Below are 20,678 nucleotides of genomic sequence, written 5' to 3'. Positions count from 1 at the left end.
GCTTTTATTTCACAGCAATTGTAAAATAAACCACTCGTAGCACATGCTGTTAATCTCAAGTCCCTGGGGTGTAACTGCTGTTACACAGTATGGGTCGTGTGCTAGCTAAAGTGTGCATTAAAAAGGTAGAAATTAATAGTACTAGCACTGATTCTAAGCTAAATGGTATTCAGTGGGCAATGTAATTCCTTTAATGGCCCCATCTTGCAGGCTCCTTTTAATTTCTGATTTTCTATACTAACAAAAGTAAACTAAAAAAAGAATTTGCTTGTCACTGTAAGGTCTGTAGACAAGACATTTAGGACAAAGCTGCACATGCTTGTTTGTCCTTTCTTTTTTTCTTTACATAAATGCTTGCTTCAGTTTTCAGCACTTGTGACGGGCTGCAATAATGCTGAACCATACAGGAGAGGGTTAGCACTTTGCATGATGTTTAGCAAGGGCTAAATCATGCTTACCTTGCTTGTACTACTAATCCCAATAATTCGATGGAACATCTTGTGTGAGTAGGATTTGGTCCTAAATCTACATGTCTCCAAATTTGTGAATGTACAAGAAGCTTGGTAGTTATCGAAACTAAAGTTATCGAAACTAAAACTTCCTTTGAGGAGGAGATAAGAAATAAAACACAAGGCTGAAATTTTTTTGATTTTCCATAATTTTTTTGGGGAAAATGATCATTAATCAGTGTTTAGTCATATCAAGTAGCTCCCCCCCCCAAGTCTTTTATTTGACTATAATGTTTTTATTGTATTTTTCACAGTACTCCTTAGGTTCCTTTATTTGTGGTCTGTATAATATATACAGCTATGGAGTCTAATAGGAAGGGATGACAAATGGAAAGGTAGGTAATCAAGACAAGGAATATGAATGTGATGCTGTTTTTCTTGTTGCACTTGAATAAACTAAAAACTGAGGATACCTCTCCAGGGGAGGGAACTCCAAGTATTAGGAAGAGACAGGTAATAGTTGTTGGGAATTTGATCATTAGAAACATAGCTGGGTTTGTGATGACTGGGAGAACCGCATGGTGACTTGCCTGCCTGGTGCGAAGGTTGCGGATCTCTGGAGACGTCTAGATAGACGTATGTGTAATACTGGGGAGGAGCCGGTGGTTGTGGTACATCTACATACCAGTGACAGGGGGAAGGATAGCAGACAGGTCCTGGAGGCCAAATTTAGGCTGCGAGGTAAGAGATTGAAGTCCAGAAGCTCTATGGTAGCATTCTCTGAAATGCTTCCAGTTCCATGTGCAGGGCCAGTTAGGCAGAACTGCAGGGTCTCAATACATGGATGACCCGATGGTGTAGGGAGGAGGGGTTTAGATTTATTAGGAACTGGGGAAACTTTTGGGGAAAGGAGGAGCCTATACAGGAAGGATGGGCTCCACCTAAACCAAAATGGAACCAGATTGCTGGCACTTAAAATTATAAAGGTTGTAGAGCAGTTTTAAAACTAAGGGCTGGGGAAGAGCCAAAAGGTGTGGAGAAGTAGGTGGTTCGGACAGAGACATCCCTTAGGGGAGGATCTATTAATGGAGATTCTCTGTCCTAGTGAGGACGAGAGGATGGAAGATGATAAAATACGGGTAGGATCTGATAAACAGTCAAATGAAAGAGTCCCATTCAATTACATCATGTAATGGCAGACAGCGAAAAAGTGACAAGTGTTTAAAGTGCTTATATACAAATTCTAGAAGTCTAAATAATAAGATGGGTGAAATAGAGTGCCTTGTATTAAATGAGGATATTGCTATAATAGGCAGCACATAAACTTGATGGAATCAGGATAATCAATGAGACAAAGTAATCATAGATTTCAGAGTAGCAGCCGTGTTAGTCTGTATCTGCAAAAAGAACAGGAGTGCTTGTGGCACCTTAGAGACTAACATATTTATTAGAGCATAAGCTTTCATGGGCTACAGCCCACTTCATCGGATATATAGAATGGAACATAAAGTAAGAAGTGTGTGTGTATATGTGTGTATATATATATATATATATATATATAGTGGCAAAATACCTTGTTCGCCTCAGTAGGCTCAGTCCTTTTTAGCCTTGGAGACTCAGGTGTGGGGCAAGGCGAATCCTTATAGGTGGCACAGGGTCCTGCTACTTCTCTCCTCAGTCAGTTCCTTGTGCTTATTTTCCTTCCCTTCTGGGGAGTGAGTGCAGCCTCCCTACTGGGAAGGTCTGGTGTCTTGCTCCAAACAGCCTACTGGCAACTTCCCTGCTCCTCTCACTCCCTCACTCTCCCTCTCCTACCACCCAGGGGAGGGTTTAAAAAGGTCCCAAGTAGTTGGAGTCAGCTGAACCTAATTGGTTCCCTAGCAACCCATTTTCCAGCTGAACCTTATTGCCCCCTGGTTCTCTCTCCTCAGTGAGAGGTTTGCTGTCAGCCCCACCTTCCTCAGGGTGTCCAACACTGCCTCCACCTTCTCCAAGTGTGTCTCCCAGTCGGAGCTATATATGATAGGCTGCCGCGTACTTTCCATGTGGTCGCAACAGTTTGTCCATGAGCCTTTGGAAAGTAGTGGGCGCCCCTTGCAACCCAAAGGGGAGGACAGTTTACTGATATAGTCCCTCTGGAGTTTCAAAGGCCATCTTCTCTTTGTCGGCCTTGGCCAGGGGGATCTGCCAATAGCCCTTGGTCAGGTCAAGGGTAGACATAAACCGTGCTTTTCCCAATCTGCCAATTAGCTCATCTATCCGGGGTATAGGGTACGCATCAAACTGGGACACCTCATTCAGCTTTCAGAAGTCGTTGCAGAACCTCACGCTGCCATCCAGCTTAGGCACTAAAACCACTGGACTTGACCATTGGCTATGAGATTCTTCAATGACTCCTAAGGCCAGCATTTTCCTGACCTCTGTCCTGATCTCCTCTCTTTTGGCCTCTGGGATCTGGTATGGCTTGATGTTCACCTTCACTCCAGGCCCCGTGAGGATGTGATGATGAACCTCTGTAGTCCTGCCTGGCTTTTCCAAGAACACATCCTGGTTGCATTTAATCAGGCTGATCGCTTCAGATGATTGCTCTGGAGTCAACTCCGGAGATATTCTCACTTGGTCAGGCTGGTTGCTTTTAGGGGATGGTGCCCCTAGTGCAACCACATGCGCTTCTCTATCCTGCCATGGTTTCAGCAGGTTTATATGGTAGATCTGCTCCAGCTTCCGGTGACCCAGCTGTCGGACCTTATAGTCAACTTCTCCTATGGCTTCTATTATCTCATATGGCCCCTGCCACCTGGCCAGGAGCTTGCTATCTGCCGTGGGTATGAGCACAATTACCTGGTCTCCCACCTGGAACTTCCGGGTCGTTGCTTGGTGATTGTAGTATGTTCGTTGGGCCCCTTGGGCCTTCTCCAGGTATTCGCGCACAAGGAGGGTGACTTGGGCTATCCTGTCTTTCATTTGCAATACATGTTCAATGATGTTTCTCCCGGTGTTCGGCTGTTCTTCCCAGCCCTCTTTGGCCATGCCAGTATACCCCTGGGATAGTGACCATATAACAGCTCGGATGGGGAGAATCCAGTTGAAGCTTGGGGAACCTCCCATATAGCAAACAGCAAGTAAGGCAGCAGGGTGTCCCAGTCTTTCCCATCGTGACTGACCACTTTCTGTAGCATGTTCTTCAACGTTCTATTGAAGCGTTCAACAAGACCATCAGTCTGGGGATAATAGACTGATGTCCTGAGGGTCCGTATATGGAGCATTGCACATAGGTCCTTCATTAACTTAGACACAAAGGGGGTCCCTTGGTCCGTCAGGATCTCTTTAGGTATCCCTACTCTGGAAAAAATCTAGACTAATTCTTTGGCTATGGTCTTGGACATGGTGTTCCATAGGGGTACGGCCTCAGGATATCGGGTGGCATAATCTAGTACTACCAGAATGTACTGATGTCCCCGGGCTGACTTCTTCAGTGGCCCTACTAAATCCATAGCTATTCGCTCAAATGGGATTTCAATAATTGGTAGAGGTACCAAAAGGGCCCTTAGGTGTGGTCGGGGCTCATGTAACTGACATTCTGGACAGGAGGTACAATATCGCCGGACAGCCGCATAAATGCTGGGCCAAAAAAACCTCTGCAGAATCTGATCAAGGGTCTTATCTGCCCCTAGATGGCCCCCAAACAGATGGCTGTGGGCCAGATTCATCATGCCCCTCTGATGCTTCTGTGGGACCAAGAGTTGTTCTACGACTTGCTCTTGGACCTGGACTACTCTGTATAGCAGATCACCATGAATCACAGAATATGGCCCTGGGCCCTTGACTCTCCCCTCCACGGGGACCCCATTTACCTTGACTACTTCTTTACAAATCATAGAATCATAGAATCATAGAATATCAGGGTTGGAAGGGACCCCAGAAGGTCATCTAGTCCAACCCCCTGCTCAAAGCAGGACCAATTCCCAGTTAAATCATCCCAGCCAGGGCTTTGTCAAGCCTGACCTTAAAAACCTCTAAGGAAGGAGATTCTACCACCTCCCTAGGTAACGCATTCCAGTGTTTCACCACCCTCTTAGTGAAAAAGTTTTTCCTAATATCCAATCTAAACCTCCCCCACTGCAACTTGAGACCATTACTCCTCGTTCTGTCATCTGCTACCATTGAGAACAGTCTAGAGCCATCCTCTTTGGAACCCCCTTTCAGGTAGTTGAAAGCAGCTATCAAATCCCCCCTCATTCTTCTCTTCTGCAGGCTAAACAATCCCAGCTCCCTCAGCCTCTCCTTATAACTCATGTGTTCCAGTCCCCTAATCATTTTTGTTGCCCTTCGCTGGACTCTCTCCAATTTATCCACATCCTTCTTGAAGTGTGGGGCCCAAAACTGGACACAGTACTCCAGATGAGGCCTCACCAATGTCGAATAGAGGGGAACGATCACGTCCCTCGATCTGCTCGCTATGCCCCTACTTATACATCCCAAAATGCCATTGGCCTTCTTGGCAACAAGGGCACACTGCTGACTCATATCCAGCTTCTCGTCCACTGTCACCCCTAGGTCCTTTTCTGCAGAACTGCTGCCTAGCCATTCGGTCCCTAGTCTGTAGCTGTGCATTGGGTTCTTCCGTCCTAAGTGCAGGACCCTGCACTTATCCTTATTGAACCTCATCAGATTCCTTTTGGCCCAATCTTCCAATTGGTCTAGGTCCTTCTGTATCCTATCCCTCCCCTCCAGCGTATCTACCACTCCTCCCAGTTTAGTATCATCCGCAAATTTGCTGAGAGTGCAATCCACACCATCCTCCAGATCATTTATGAAGATATTGAATAAAACCGGCCCCAGGACCGACCCCTGGGGCACTCCACTTGATACCGACTGCCAACTAGACATGGAGCCATTGATCACTACCCGTTGAGCCCGACAATTTAGCCAGCTTTCTACCCACCTTATGGTGCATTCATCCAGCCCATACTTCCTTAACTTGCTGACAAGAATACTATGGGAGACCGTGTCAAAAGCTTTGCTAAAGTCAAGAAACAATACATCCACTGCTTTCCCTTCATCCACAGAACCAGTAATCTCATCATAAAAGGCGATTAGATTAGTCAGGCATGACCTTCCCTTGGTGAATCCATGCTGGCTGTTCCTGATCACTTTCCTCTCATGCAAGTGCTTCAGGATTGATTCTTTGAGGACCTGCTCCATGATTTTTCCAGGGACTGAGGTGAGGCTGACTGGCCTGTAGTTCCCAGGATCTTCCTTCTTCCCTTTTTTAAAGATTGGCACTACATTAGCCTTTTTCCAGTCATCCGGGACTTCCCCGGTTCGCCACGAGTTTTCAAAGATAATGGCCAGTGGCTCTGCAATCACAGCCGCCAATTCCTTCAGCACTCTCGGATGCAACTCGTCCGGCCCCATGGACTTGTGCACGTCCAGCTTTTCTAAATAGTCCCTAACCGCCTCTATCTCCACAGAGGGCTGGCCATCTCTTCCGCATTTTGTGATGCCCAGCGCAGCAGTCTGGGAGCTGACCTTGTTAGTGAAAACAGAGGCAAAAAAAGCATTGAGTACATTAGCTTTTTCCACATCCTCTGTCACTAGGTTGCCTCCCTCATTCAGTAAGGGGCCCACACATTCCTTGGCTTTCTTCTTGTTGCCAACATACCTGAAGAAACCCTTCTTGTTACTCTTGACATCTCTGGCTAGCTGCAGCTCCAGGTGCGATTTGGCCCTCCTGATAACATTCCTACATGCCCGAGCAATATTTTTATACTCTTCCCTGGTCATATGTCCAACCTTCCACTTCTTGTAAGCTTCTTTTTTATGTTTAAGATCCGCTAGGATTTCACCATTAAGCCAAGTTGGTCGCCTGCCATATTTACTATTCTTTCGACTCATCGGGATGGTTTGTCCCTGTAACCTCAACAGGGATTCCTTGAAATACAGCCAGCTCTCCTGGACTCCTTTCCCCTTCAAGTTAGTCCCCCAGGGGATCCTGGCCATCCGTTCCCTGAGGGAGTCGAAGTCTGCTTTCCTGAAGTCCAGGGTCCGTATCCTGCTGCTTACCTTTGTTCCCTGCGTCAGGATCCTGAACTCAACCAACTCATGGTCACTGCCTCCCAGATTCCCATCCACTTTTGCTTCCCACACTAATTCTACCCGGTTTGTGAGCAGCAGGTCAAGAAAAGCACCCCCCCTAGTTGGCTCCTCTAGCACTTGCGCCAGGAAATTGTCCCCTACGCTTTCCAAAAACTTCCTGGATTGTCTATGCACCGCTGTATTGCTCTCCCAGCAGATATCAGGAAAATTAAAGTCACCCATGAGAATCAGGGCATGCGATCTAGTAGCTTCCGTGAGCTGCCGGAAGAAAGCCTCATCCACCTCATCCCCCTGGTCCGGTGGTCTATAGCAGACTCCCACCACTACATCACTCTTGTTGCACACACTTCTAAACTTAATCCAGAGACACTCAGGTTTTTCTGCAGTTTCGTACCGGAGCTCTGAGCAGTCATACTGCTCCCTTACATACAGTGCTACTCCCCCACCTTTTCTGCCCTGCCTGTCCTTCCTGAACAGTTTATAACCATCCATGACAGTACTCCAGTCATATGAGTTATCCCACCAAGTCTCTGTTATTCCGATCACGTCATAGTTCCTTGACATCACCAGGACCTCCAGTTCTCCCTGCTTGTTTCCAAGGCTTTGTGCATTTGTATATAAGCACTTGAGATAACCTGTTGATCGCCCCTCATTGCCAGTATGAGGCAGGAGCCCTCCCCTCACAGACATTCCTGCCTGTGCTTCCTCCCGGTATCCCGCTTTCCCACTTACCTCAGGGCTTTGGTCTCCTTCCCCCGGTGAACCAAATATTGCTGTATATTGGATCATTGGCCTGATCCTGACAAAATTCCCGAGTGACAATTCCCATTTGTCCAAACTCAGGGGGACCTACCTCTGTATCCCCCTCAGGGAAAACCCCTGGGGAACAAGGTCCGGCTATTGGGTCATTGATCTCCTGCCCCGCCCCGCTGTCTGTTGAGCCACCTCTTTCCCCTACAAGCGTAGATTTCTGGTTCTGGGTCAAGATCCTCGTCCCTCTCCTTTTATCCGCCCTCCGTTCCCGCCGAGTCTTCCAGAGCTTTCCTGGCGGGGAGAACAAATCCTGGCCAAATTCATGGAAGGCCGGGTGGGGGTTATCTATCTGGGCCACCCCCTGGGTCCTGGGTTCATTATTTTCTTCAGCCTACTCCCCAAGGAGTAGGCTATCAAACCCAGGGAAGTCTCGTCCGATAAGGACTGGGTAGGGGAGTTTCGGAACTACTCCCACCATCATCTTAGTGGGGTTTCTGAGAACTTCTGTTTTTACGGGGATGGTTGGGTAGTAACTGACATACCCATGCACACAGGATATTCCTGAGCGTTTGGCCTGGGATAGTTGGTCCTGCCCGACCAGCTTTCCCGAGACCAGCATGATTGTACTTCCCGAGTCTACTAACGCAGTGGTCTCTATTCCATTCATCTTAACGGGTCTAGTGTATCTATGAGGGACCATCGCAACCCCTACTAGACTTATTAGATGACATGGTCCCCCTATATCTCCCAGTTCGCATTGCATGGGCTCTTCTAGATTTGGGCATTGGGCAGTGATATGCCCCAATTTGCCACATGCATAACATCGGTATCCTGCTCGGGGCAGCCACCGATTTTTCGGGCTACTGGCCTTTATCACCTGAGCCTTTCTCCCCCCAGCCTCAAGTCTCTCCAGGACCTCAGGCTGCTCTTCAGGCTCCTTCCTCCTCTCCATAGCCCGGCCTGGTGTTAGGGCAAACTGGGGCCTCGGCACAGAGACTTGTCTCAGATTCTGGTGCCTTCCTTCCCCGGTGGCCCGCAAAAGTTCTTGGGCTGCTAGGTGTCTCTATCTGAGGGCAACCAGTTCATCATAGGAGGAGGGATCCTTTTGGCGGACCCACCCCCGTATGTCTGGCGGCAACCCCCTCATGTACCTGTCCAACACGAGGATTTCCACTATCTTCTCTGGCCCATGGGTCTCGGGGCGGAGCCGCTTCCGGGCGAGGTGGATTAAATCAAATAGCTGGGACCTCAGCGGTTTGCTGTCCTGGTATTTCCACTCATGGAAGCGCTGGGCCGGTATGGCTGGGCCGGTATGGCTTGCCAGGATTTCCGCCTTCAGCTGGGGGTAATCCATAGCTGTTTCTGTGGTCATGTTGAAATAGGCCTTCTGGGGCTCCCTGCACAGAAATGGAGCCAGGATACCTGCCCACTGGTCTCAGGCCAGGCCTCTCGCAGTGCCGTCCTCTCGCAGGTGAGGAGATATGCCTCTATATTGTCATCCGTAGTCATCTTCTGTAAATGCTTGCCCACAGTGGCCGGATCCCCTGGGGCCCATGCGTCAGCGTGGTCAGGGCTTTTAACTGGTTCACTACTTTATTCTGGGTGGCTTGATCTTGGGCCGCCTGGTTTATCCGTAATTGGTTCGTCTCCTGTTGGATGCGTACTGACTCTTGCTGGGCAAGCATCTGCACCCTGGTAGCCTCTTGTTGGGTTGCAGTGGCCTGTACCAATGCCTTCACTACATCCTACATTTTTTTTGTGTGTGATTTACCATGCCCTGAGATGGCTTGCCACAGAGCCTACTTACTTACCGCATCCCACTGCTGACACCATGTGCGGCAAAATACCTTGTTCGCCTCAGTAGGCTCAGTCCTTTTTAGCCTTGGAGACTCAGGTTTGGGGCTAGGCGAATCCTTATAGGTGGCACAGGGTCCTGCTACTCCTCTCCTCAGTCAGTCCTTTGTGCTTATTTTCCTTCCCTTCTGGGGAGCGAGTGCAGCCTCCCTACTGGGAAGGTCTGGTGTCTTGCTCCAAACAGCCTACTGGCAACTTCCCTGCTCCTTTCACTCCCTCACTCTCCCTCTCCTACCACCCAGGGGAGGGTTTAAAAAGGTCCCAAGTAGTTGGAGTCAGCTGAACCTAATTGGTTCCCTAGCAACCCCTTTTCCAGCTGAACCTTATTGCCCCGTGGTTCTCTCTCCTCAGTGGATAGGGAGGGGCCTTTTAAACCCCTGGGACTAATTACTACCCCCCTTCTGTAGCTGTTTGTCCTGGGTTTACCACAATATATATAATATAATATAATATGTGTGTGTGTGTGTGTATGTATATACAGAGAAGGTAGAAGCTGGGAATGGGTGACAGGATGGATCACTTGATGTTTACCTGTTCTGTTCATTTCCTCTGGGTCACCTGGCATTGGCCACTGTTGGAAGACAGGACACTGGTCTAGATAGACCTTTGTTCTGACTCAGTATGACCATTCTTATGTTATGATTTCGGAGGAAGTGGAGACATTGATCAGCACTCTGCATATTTTTGACAGTCTCAGGGATTTGTGTATTATTGTCAGAATATATTCAAATTCTTTCCAAAAGTATAAAATACCAAATGTAGCTTAGTGTAGGCAATGGCAAAACTCCCATTGATTTCCATGTGTGGGAGGATTGGGACCAAAATGAATGGAACACTACGTTGCAGCTTGTTATCCGTGAATAGGGTCTCACATTCATGCTCGTATTGTAACATCAGAGCAGCTGAGCCAGCTTGCAAGGGTAAATAACTCACTACAACTCTACACCTACACTAACAGTAGATTTCTTCCCTCCTGGGGCAAGGAAGGAAGCAGGAAAGAATTGTTAATCTGCTCTGTGTAAGGGTGGTAATTTTGCAACAGAAAAGCTTCAAAACCAGACTCCAACGAGAAACTGCTGAGCTTGAATTAATATGCAAACTAGATACCATTAATTTGGGTTTGAATAGAGACTGGGAGTGGCTGGGTCATTACACATATTGAATCTATTTCCCTATGTCTTCACACCTTCTTGTCAACTGTCTAAATGGGTCATCTTGATTATCACTACAAAAGTTTTTTTCTCCTGCTGATAATAGCTCATCTTAATTAATTAGCCTCTTACAGTTTGTATGGCAACTTCCACCTTCTCTGTATGTATATATATATCTTCTTACTATATGTTCCATTCCATGCATCTGATGAAGTGGTCTGTAGCCCACAAAAGCTTATGCTCTAATAAATTTGGTAGTCTCTAAGGTGCCACAAGTACTCCTGTTCTTTTTGCTCTGTGTAAAGGGCAACATAGCTAGAGTAGATGAGACTAAATCATCATCTAGCCCTAACTTTTATAAATGGTAACTGTGGTGGAAGGGTGGAGATTTTGGGGGAGAAAATAAAATAAAATGCTAAACTCAAACTAACACCCAATTAAAACTGGCTAGTGGCTATGCTACCTAGTTCCTTTCCATTTGGCGAGCCTTACTTTTGAAGTTTCATTGCCATGCATCTTCTATAGCCAAAGACTCAGTGACTGTTATTTGTAGGCTGGAATGTGGTGTTGGAGCTTTTATTTAAATGGATGTTTATGTAAATTGATTACACATTTTTAGGGTGATGTTCATTTTCCCATCTTCCAACTCAGCCCTTTCTCTTTTTAAGAGTTGGTTTGGGCCAAGGTTATAGAACTCACTGATGTCTGGAAGTTAAACGAAGTGTCCCCCCTTCAAAATTCTATTATCCTGAGACGGTAGGTTGAACTATGGTCTCTCACACTATTAGAGGTGGTCTCTTCATGTCAGGGCTTAGCTGTGGTGCAACAGTGTGGGGAAGGCCGCTGTATGTGTTCTGTAGGAAAAAAATACTTCAATTTTAGTTCTGTCATAGTGGAACTCTTTCCTGGGGCTAAATACTGAGCTGTATAAGCAGCTGCTGAGCTCTTGCCAGTATGATTTAACTTCAATGGGAGTTCCAGGTGCTCAGTTCCTCTTGAGAATTTTGCATCTCTGAATAAATTCACTTTATAAAGATGGGGATGGGAAAAAAGCAAATATATCAAAAGGTTAGTTACACCAAACTTTCTATTACTACTTAAATTCTGCAATTGGTTTACCTAAAGCATTCCTTCCTACCAGGTCTCAGCCTCTCAAGACATTCACACTAAGAACGCGTCAACTAGCACCAATCCACAGGTAAAACAACCACAGAAAAAGTTCAAAGGACCATTTCTGCTACCCCCTGTGAAGTGATGCTGTGTGTGTCTGTGTGTATTTACTTTAAAACATCAGTGGTCTAAACATCATATATCAGTGGTGGGAAAGATAAAAATGTTTTCTGTCTCAGTGGATTCTGTATTTTTTGGATACAGCCTACATCAGGTGAGTAGATTTAAAAAAAAACAAAAACAAAAAAACGCCCCCACCAATACTGTTTCTTATAAGGGGATTTGTCTCTGCAAGCAGAAGTATGTTCCCAAGACATGGACAATGGGAATTCAGGCATGCTGAAGCAAAATATCACAATATATTAGTTGGACTCCAGATTATTATAGTACATTGTATTTTGCATATGATTATACTACTTGGCAGATACTCCTACATTTACCCCCTTATAGAGTTTCATGAAAGAAACACTTTTTTAACCTGTAGATATTTCTCATGACTAACATATATTGTCATAGGTTTCAGAGTAGCAGCCGTGTTTTCGCAAAACAATATACAGCCGTGTATTCGCAAAAAGAAAAGGAGTACTAGTGGCGATGAAGTGAGCTGTAGCTCACGAAAGCTTATGCTCAAATAAATTGGTTAGTCTCTAAGGTGCCACAAGTACTCCTTTTCTTGATATATTGTCATAGTATTGCATGTGTAATCCTTTTTCTTTTTTTCATGGTGTTTAGCCAAAACCACCAATTGCTGCTGTTTGTACTAGTTCTCAGAGAAGGTGGCAGTATAGAGCCTTGAGTGACTGCAAAGAAGTAGTTGCTATATCAGCACACTATAGGGATGCAGGAAGTTGTTAACCATGCGCAGTAGTTGTGTAAAAGCTGATGTGGAAGGCCTCATTAAGTGCAGACATTTCTGCATGTACATGCATAGCCTCATCCTTAGAAGCTGGAAGCTCCTGACCAGTCAGTAGTGAATTCTGTCAGAGGTACAAAACTGGCAGCTATTTTGAGCACCCGTCAGAGCCAATCCAGCCCTGTTGGGAGAAGATAGAGCTGCCAGGGCAACCCGACTGATCTTTGGGCGGATCTCTGTACAGTTTCCTGTAATTTTGCACAAGTCAGAGAGATTGAGACTGGGGGAGGAGGACATCACATAGGAGGAATTGCAGGCTGGAGGCCAAATGTCGTCTTAAGGCTACTATATCATTGAACCAGAGGCTCAGAGAGCCTAACAGCTATGGTAATTGTCAAGTGTTCTTATTTGAATTCTGCGTATGCTCGGTTGTGTGGGTGCTGAAATAATTGGCAGTACAACTAAATATTTTATTTGTCGATATACTACCCAGGATGAGCTGACATGAAAGCAGAAGATCTGATTGTCAGAAGTCCCAATCTCTTTGTATTTATTTTGCAAGAAGACTTACACACACACCTCCTTGCAAAATAAATACAGAATTTGGGACTTCTGACAATCGGATCATCTGCTTTCATGTCGGCTCATCCTAGATAGTATATTGACAAATAAAACATTTAGTTGTACTATATTACCAATTATTAATATAGGGGTGTAGGCCTTGTGTTTTATTCTTTTTTTTAAAGGAAAATAAATCTCTATTGTTGTTAGTCTAGCGAGGGTGTATTGAATTGCTATGCTGTAATGGCTTATCTTTGAAGCATTACTCATAAAACGGAATTTGAAATAATTGTGTGCATAACCGTCTTATGGTAAAGACTGGTACTGGATTCCTAAGAAAAGAAAGAGTGAATCATATTATAAAGACCACTTTTAGTATTTGGAAAGATGCCTATAGAAAATCCAGCTGTAGTCTCTTGCAAGGATAGGAATTCATGGTCTGTGCAAATATTTTAAGTCAGAGAGAGGAACTCTGTAGCACAGAACTAGTCAGTAAATTGACTTACCTCCCCTCTACATAGTTGCATTGATTTCCTTTTAAAATGCTACTGAACCAAAAACCTTATTTTGCATATGTTCTATTTAAATAATTTTGTCGTCAATTAGCAGCTACCTTTTCAAAGTCTCAGCATGGAAGAAGGCATCTTTCAATATGCAGAGATATTTCTATACTGCATAAGAAGGGTCATACCGGGTCAGATGAATGGTCCATTTAGCCCAATATCTTGTTCTCAGATAGTGACTGGTGCCAAATGTTTCAGAAGGAATGAACAGAATAGGGCAATTTATCAAGTATCATCCCCTGTCATCCAGTCCAAGCTTCTGGCAACTCTTTGAGGTTATGTAGTTTGACCTTCATCCATCTTCTAACCAAACTTAATCCACACTTTTTTGAATTCTGAAAAAATCAAGTTTTATTTTTTTAATTTTATACATTTGTGTTTCAGTTTTCTAGTTCCCTGGCAGGCCCATAAGTGCTGAAATACTAACCAGTCCATGATGTTTCTGAGTGAAAGTGGGTGAGGTAAAATGTTTTATTGGACCATTTTCTGTTGGTAAGAGACAAACTTTCAAGGTACACAGAGCTCTTTCTCAGGTCTGGGCATTTCTAGCATAAGTAAGAAAAACAAAAAAAGAAATCACACTGAGAAGACTGCTCTTGTGTGATGTCGAGTCCACTATTAGAGAGAGGATACTTTAGCTCTTGGGTTCTCCTGACATATTTTCTGAATCTTTTGAAATTAGTCTATCACTAGCACAGTATGGGCCTGATCTTATTTAAGCCAATGATAATATTGCTATTGATTTAAATGAAAAATGTATTGGATTATAAATGGTGAGTTTGTAAGGACTCAGTCAGTTTGATGAAACTCAAATATCCAGTATCTACCCGATCCTAAGATTTTATTTCAGAGTAACAGCCGTGTTAGTCTGTATTTGCAAAAAGAAAAGGAGTACTTGTGACACCTTAGAGACTAACCAATTTATTTGAGCTTTATTTATTTAATTTATTTAATTTATTTAAGCTTTCGTGAGCTACAGCTCACTTCATCGGATGCATACTGTGGAAAATACAGAAGATGTTTGCTTTTATACACACAAATCATGAAAGAATGGGTGTTTATCACTACAAACCCTAACCCTAACCCACCCCACTCTCCTGCTGGTAATAGCTTATGTAAAGTGATCACTCTCCTTACAATGTGTACAATGTGGTGGGGGGAGAGAAAACCTTTTGTAGGGATAAACACCCATTTTTTCATGATTTGTGTGTATAAAAACAAACATCTTCTGTATTTTCCACAGTATGTATCCGATGAAGTGAGCTGTAGCTCACGAAAGCTTATGCTCAAATAAATTGGTTAGTCTCTAAGGTGCCACAAGTATTCCTTTTCTTTTTTCTAAGATTTTATGTATGTGTATATAGATATTTAATAACTCATAAGAGTGTGTAACAGTAGGGCCTTCATCTTCAGCTGGGATCCCTGCTGTTTTTATTCAAGTACAACTTCCATTTATGTCAATGATGTTTTTCTTGCATAAGAACAGTGTAAAGGACTCAGGACTTGGTCCATTGTTAATTATTATCTTGTGTTGAGGAGAGAAATCTTGTTTGAGAGAAGAGAAAATTTACTTGTCTATTTGAATTATTTATCAAGCCGGCTGCTGTTAATGTTTTGTAATGGTGCAAGAAGTCCATCCCAAAAGGTGTTCAGTTGCTTACACAATCCAGAGTCTAGAAAGATTGATCTTTTAGTGCTAAAACTGAACTTGTCTAAGGGACTTTACTGTTGTTTTTATAGTCGTGAATAAAGAATAATGACTAACTATAAATAATGCAAATTATACAAACTTCAGAGGCATCATCATTCCAACTTGTCATGTCTGCTGAACACATCTGACACAAATGTTTTTAAAGTGATTGTTGGGGAATGTGACTTTTATTATTAATCCTTTTCTTTCTCTGCCAACTCCCTTAACAAAAAGCTGCTGTTTCCAACTATCTTTGAAATTGGTGGTATCACATGTAATACAAGTGGTGCCTAAGAACATCAGATGGTAAATCCAAGCATATTAATTACATCATTAAAGTAACATTTGGTATACCACTGAGATACATTACAATAACAATAACCTTCATGTATAATAAGATGCACAGCCAGCATGTAATGCTGTAGTAGTACACAACTGAGAGATTCCATACCATCATTTCACGGGGTAATTGAACAGTCAGAACCAACAAAGAATGATATTGCCATAAAAATGGACTGACCTATTTTGTGCATGGGTGCATAAAAATATATACTATAAAAATATAGTATGTGCACATATGTACTGTATCACTTTGAAAGCCAGATAAACTGTTCCAGAGAAGGCAGGATTGCTTGGTTACATCTGCTGAAAACAATCTGTGCTGTGTATGGGAGCTCATGTCAGTATAGTAATTACCACAACTGAGATAAAGCCTGTGCTAAATGTCATCTGCAGCTGACAAACACATGAAGCCAAGCACTATTAAATTATTGTTATTCTGAGAGTGCTTAGCTCTACTTGTGGGGTAGAGACATTTGTCCTGACTGTAAAACAAACACAAACAAAACAAGAACAAAGAAGAGGCCACTCATAGGGGAGAGAAAAGACAGCCAGCTAATGGAACCAATCAAGTAGAGAGAGAAATTTCAGGAAGACCTAATGGCAATTCCTACCAGTTATGTTGAGCATTCCTTCTGCTACCACAAATTGCTTACCAGTCTTCAGGATGCAATTTCCCACAGTTTTAGATTTAATGCTCAGAAGATAGCTGTTCAGACTGCTGACTACAGAAAATATTAAACATAACATCTCAATTGCTTGCCTGAATATGAAGTGTGCACAGATCATGCAACTTTTTAACACCGCTGCTTCTGGAGGGGAAGGAAGAGGTGACAGTTTTTCCCATAGCTCTCTTCTGTCACAAGTTCTCTGTATTTCAGCAATTAGATTTTTTTTTTTTAAATCCTCCTCCCACACACAATCCTGAAGAAATGTCAATAGGGATATAATCACCACGCAGAGGAATTGTTTGACTTCTGGGCAATTTAGCTCTCTGAGAAAGCTTTAGGCAAGTCTTGATGAGTCTGCAAAAGCTTCAAATGCTTATTGGTAACTTGCTGCCGAAAGGACATTTAATTGTTAAAGGTGTGAAGGATGCCTTTGTGGATCTAGCAAAAGGTTGGAACTCGGGAAATCAGTAACTTTCTGGGTCCACTACAAAATTCTTGATGGTGAGCATTCCCATTAGCTGAAATGTAGGACAGGAACCCACAGGAGTTAAATGGTCAACTACCATTGTATATCACTGAGAACTGAGCACCTACCTTCCTGGGGGTCCTTTGAAAACTTTCTGCCTCAGTTCTTCCTCTGTAAAAGGGGAATAATAATGCTCCCTTTCTCCCATCTTTGGCTTGTGTAGGAAAACATCTATTTAGATTGTAAACTATCTTGTTTGTGTAACACTTGGCACAATAGAGACCTCAGGTTATACATGTAATACATGATCATACCATATTCCTGTGCCAAGCAAAGGGAAAACTGGATGTTGAATGTTGTCATTAGTATGAGTACTTCATTAAGTACAGATGGAGAAGGAAGAAGTACAAGTAGGACTGTGCCAGAGTGTGAGCGCTATATAAAGTATTAACATGTTAAGTCCTTTCTATCTTTCTGAAATTTCTGTGCCTGGTAAGTGGTGCAGACAATGATGCTTTTTGAATATTTTAGGTTTCATGTTGGTAATTTTTTTTCTTACATGTTTTTGCTGTGATCCCGGGGTAATTGAATCAAAAATTCTCTTCTGTGACACTCCGAATGAAGTTTCAGTGGATTCAAATAAGGGCATATGTGGAGCATATCAGAGAAAGTGCAGGCATGGGCACACGGAATACACAGAAGGCTATGGGGTGTACATTGTACAGCAGGCTGCAATAACAAACGTGACAAGAATATAATTACACACAAGATAACACATAAGAACTTGCTGCTTTTGTCAAGTATATCAGCCGTTAACAATAGCAAAGTAGTAGGTCAGGTAGGGTTTCCCTTTGCATTGTGGGAAATCTCTTGCTGCTTTGAGTAAACTACACTATTCCTGTTGCTTAACTCAGAGAGAGAGAGAGAGAAACAAAAAAACACCACCTTGCTTAAAGTGGGAGAGAAGAGGAAGGACTTGTAGGTAATGTGTCAAAATCAAGAGGCAATGCCTTTTTCAGTATGTAACTAAGTGGAAAAACAATTTCCCTTCTCTGTTATACCAAGAATTCTTCACAACAGAGGCTTTAACTACATGTTCAATGCTGTAATGTTGAGCAGAAGAAACAGAAATCTAAGCAGCAGCATGGTTTGTAATGAAAGGTTTATGTACACTGATGCCAAAACTGTGTAAAATAGAGATTAAAAAATACAAGTTTTGGAAATATTAAAATACTAACTACTTTTACTTATTCAAATAAATACAATGTTATATTATTTGTATGAGTAATATATTTCTGTAAAATGCAACCATCCAGAGAATTCTTCCCTATCTAATCTTTTAAAATTTCCCAAATGTGTGGTGTTCTGATATAATGAGAAAGATTAAATGTTTTTTTCAGGTAATAAACTTTGAAAAATTATTTTTGACATTGTGGGTTAAACAATTCATTGTTTAACCCACAGCAAATGCTTTTGTGCCTATGGAAGAACATAAAGCTACTTTCAGAAATGTCTGTCAGAAGCTTTTAGGGAAAAAAATGGCGTATGCCAAAACATCTCAGTCTGAGATCACATCCTCTAATCACCTTTCTTAAGTTTTCTTTTACACCAGAGATTGCTGACATTTATAGGATTTAGGGCAAAAGAGGAAGGGAAGCAAGGAAGGAAAGCTGATGTGCATACCACTTACAGAACAAAGATACAGGGTACATAATTTCTGGCCAGGAGGCTTGCCGTATTTTAGCCAAATTAACAGATTGATATTGTGCTAGTGGTCAGTATAGTGAACCTCTTCATGCTGTAATATATTTTTCTTGCATTATAGTGGCCAATAGGATGATAAACTACTATTAGTACTTTAAGATGATTTTTACAATATGGTTGCTTTGCTAGCCCTAGCATTTTTTTTTTGTTTGCTTTGTCTCCTTTTCAGGTGTGCCATTTTCCATATCTGTTTTACACATAAACTTAAACTGATCCAGTTTCATGGCTGACTGTAATCTTAGACTGATTTACATATTGAAACAAACATACATGGACCCTTTGACTTTAGTATGGCAAGAGGGGGATAGGAGTACTACTGATCTGAAAACAAATATCTCGATTTGGTCAGATAATTGTCAGGAGTAACATAAGGAGACATCATTTAGGAAGACTTCTGGTGTACTTGGGTTAGTGGAGGTTGATTATAAACTGGAGATGACATACTTGGCCATCAAGGCTGATAACTCTGCTGTTGTTGCTTTTGTACTCTTGCCAGCTGATCCACAGAGCAAGTAAGATTCTGTCTGAAGGAGAGCCCAGATAGAACCTACCCATCTGGTGTATACATATGGCAACAGCAGGGGCAAAACTATAGGCCTCAGCGGACAATTTCAGTATTAGAGTATTAAATGTTCAAGATACAGCGACAATTCAGGTAAATGTTTATAGGAAAAACTGACAGTGCTTCTGATCCCAACAAGATGCGGAGCAGCAATGCATGATGAATCAGTTATGAAAACACATGGAATAAACCCATTTAAAAAAACAAATAGCCTCATTTAAAACTATAAATAGGATGGGTGGCTTCTATGTAAAAAGAAAGGAAAAGATGATAAATAAGGGGCCCAAAAAGCCATGTTAATTTAAAAAAGGACATCCGTCCTACATTTAAATAATGAGTTGCGACATACAGCCTACCACCCTTCATTCCATGCATGAACAGAGCCTGCGTGAACCTGCTGTGGGGAAGGTGAAAAAACCCCAACTTCACCTAGGCCAATATAGTGGCAAGGGAAAATTTTTTCCTTCCCAGCCCCCCCTCAACAAAGGGGTCACTAGCATAATGCTCACAGGAGGTCTTGCCCAAACCCGATATTTTACCACCTAAAGGGGAGGAAGGGTGGGTGCGGCCGCAGCCTGCTTGGTGTAAAAATGGGGGCGTCAGGTGCAGAGCTGTCCCTTTTAAACCTCTCTTTCCCAGGGGATGAGTCAGCGACCACACTGACCTTTTGCAGCAGCTTTCATCTGCCTCCCCACCCTAAGCCATAAAGCATGGTTCTATTCATTTGGCCAGCCAGCCAAATACCCCCTCCCCCCGCTTAAAGGTTCAGGGCATTCACTGCGATAGTAATCAGTACTAGTATCGCTGTGATTGAATGGAAGACTTTAATCTGTGTTTACATAGGGCCCTCTCTTGTAAACTTCTTGCTCTTCCTGCCTAGAACTTCTAGACAGGGAGGATTGCTAAAAGTCTCAGTGACATTTTGGATTAGAACAGCACTAGCACTATTAATGTTGAGGGCTCAGTTTCCACTGAAGGCAAATTTCTAATTTTTTCTCCTTTTATCACATACAATTAGTACAGTTGGGTGGGCTGGAGGTCAAGGGTGAAGGAAATGGAAACTGGAGAGGAGCATGAGAGTCATTCATTCTTCAGGGAGCAATAGTAGGTGAACTTCAGCTAGAGCAGGCTATGGATGCTGGCTAGGCTATGAACACTTGCTATCAGTCCCAGGGCTATCAGTTTTACAGTGCTAAACCATTCATGGACTCAGCTATAGTATGATTGAGCCTCATGGTTAAGAGGCTGAAATGTCATTAGATTCAAACAGCCAAATCCATTTTGTTGTCTTAGTTTATAACAGAGAACTTAGCTGAGCATATTGAAAACTGCAGAAACAAGCAAATATTTTTTATAACCAAATTTGAATGCAGTGAACTTCATACAAAAGATTGGTGTAAGTATGAGTCCTCAGTTTTTATGGACTCCATCATTAGAGTACAGTCAGATGTGTCAGGGATGCCATCGGATGACTTAGATCCTGAGGTAAACCATTGCTATCTGCCAAGTTTCACAGAGAAGTGTCTACTATTTTTATAACATTAAAAAGTGGAACAACATCAAGTTAATTCTCATACAAAAATAGGTCAGGAACAGACTGTGACATGTAATAGACACTAAATTACTTTTAAAAGAAAAGCAGTAATGGAAACCTAAGAAGTCTTTGCTATTATCCAGCCAGTAAGTTGTTTACTTGAGGAGTACCTCTTTATAAGGGCAAGGCATTAATTCAG

This window comes from Lepidochelys kempii, chromosome 5, assembly GCF_965140285.1.
Source record: "Lepidochelys kempii isolate rLepKem1 chromosome 5, rLepKem1.hap1, whole genome shotgun sequence".
NCBI lineage: Eukaryota > Metazoa > Chordata > Testudines > Cheloniidae > Lepidochelys > Lepidochelys kempii.
This window is presented reverse-complemented; position numbering follows the sequence as displayed.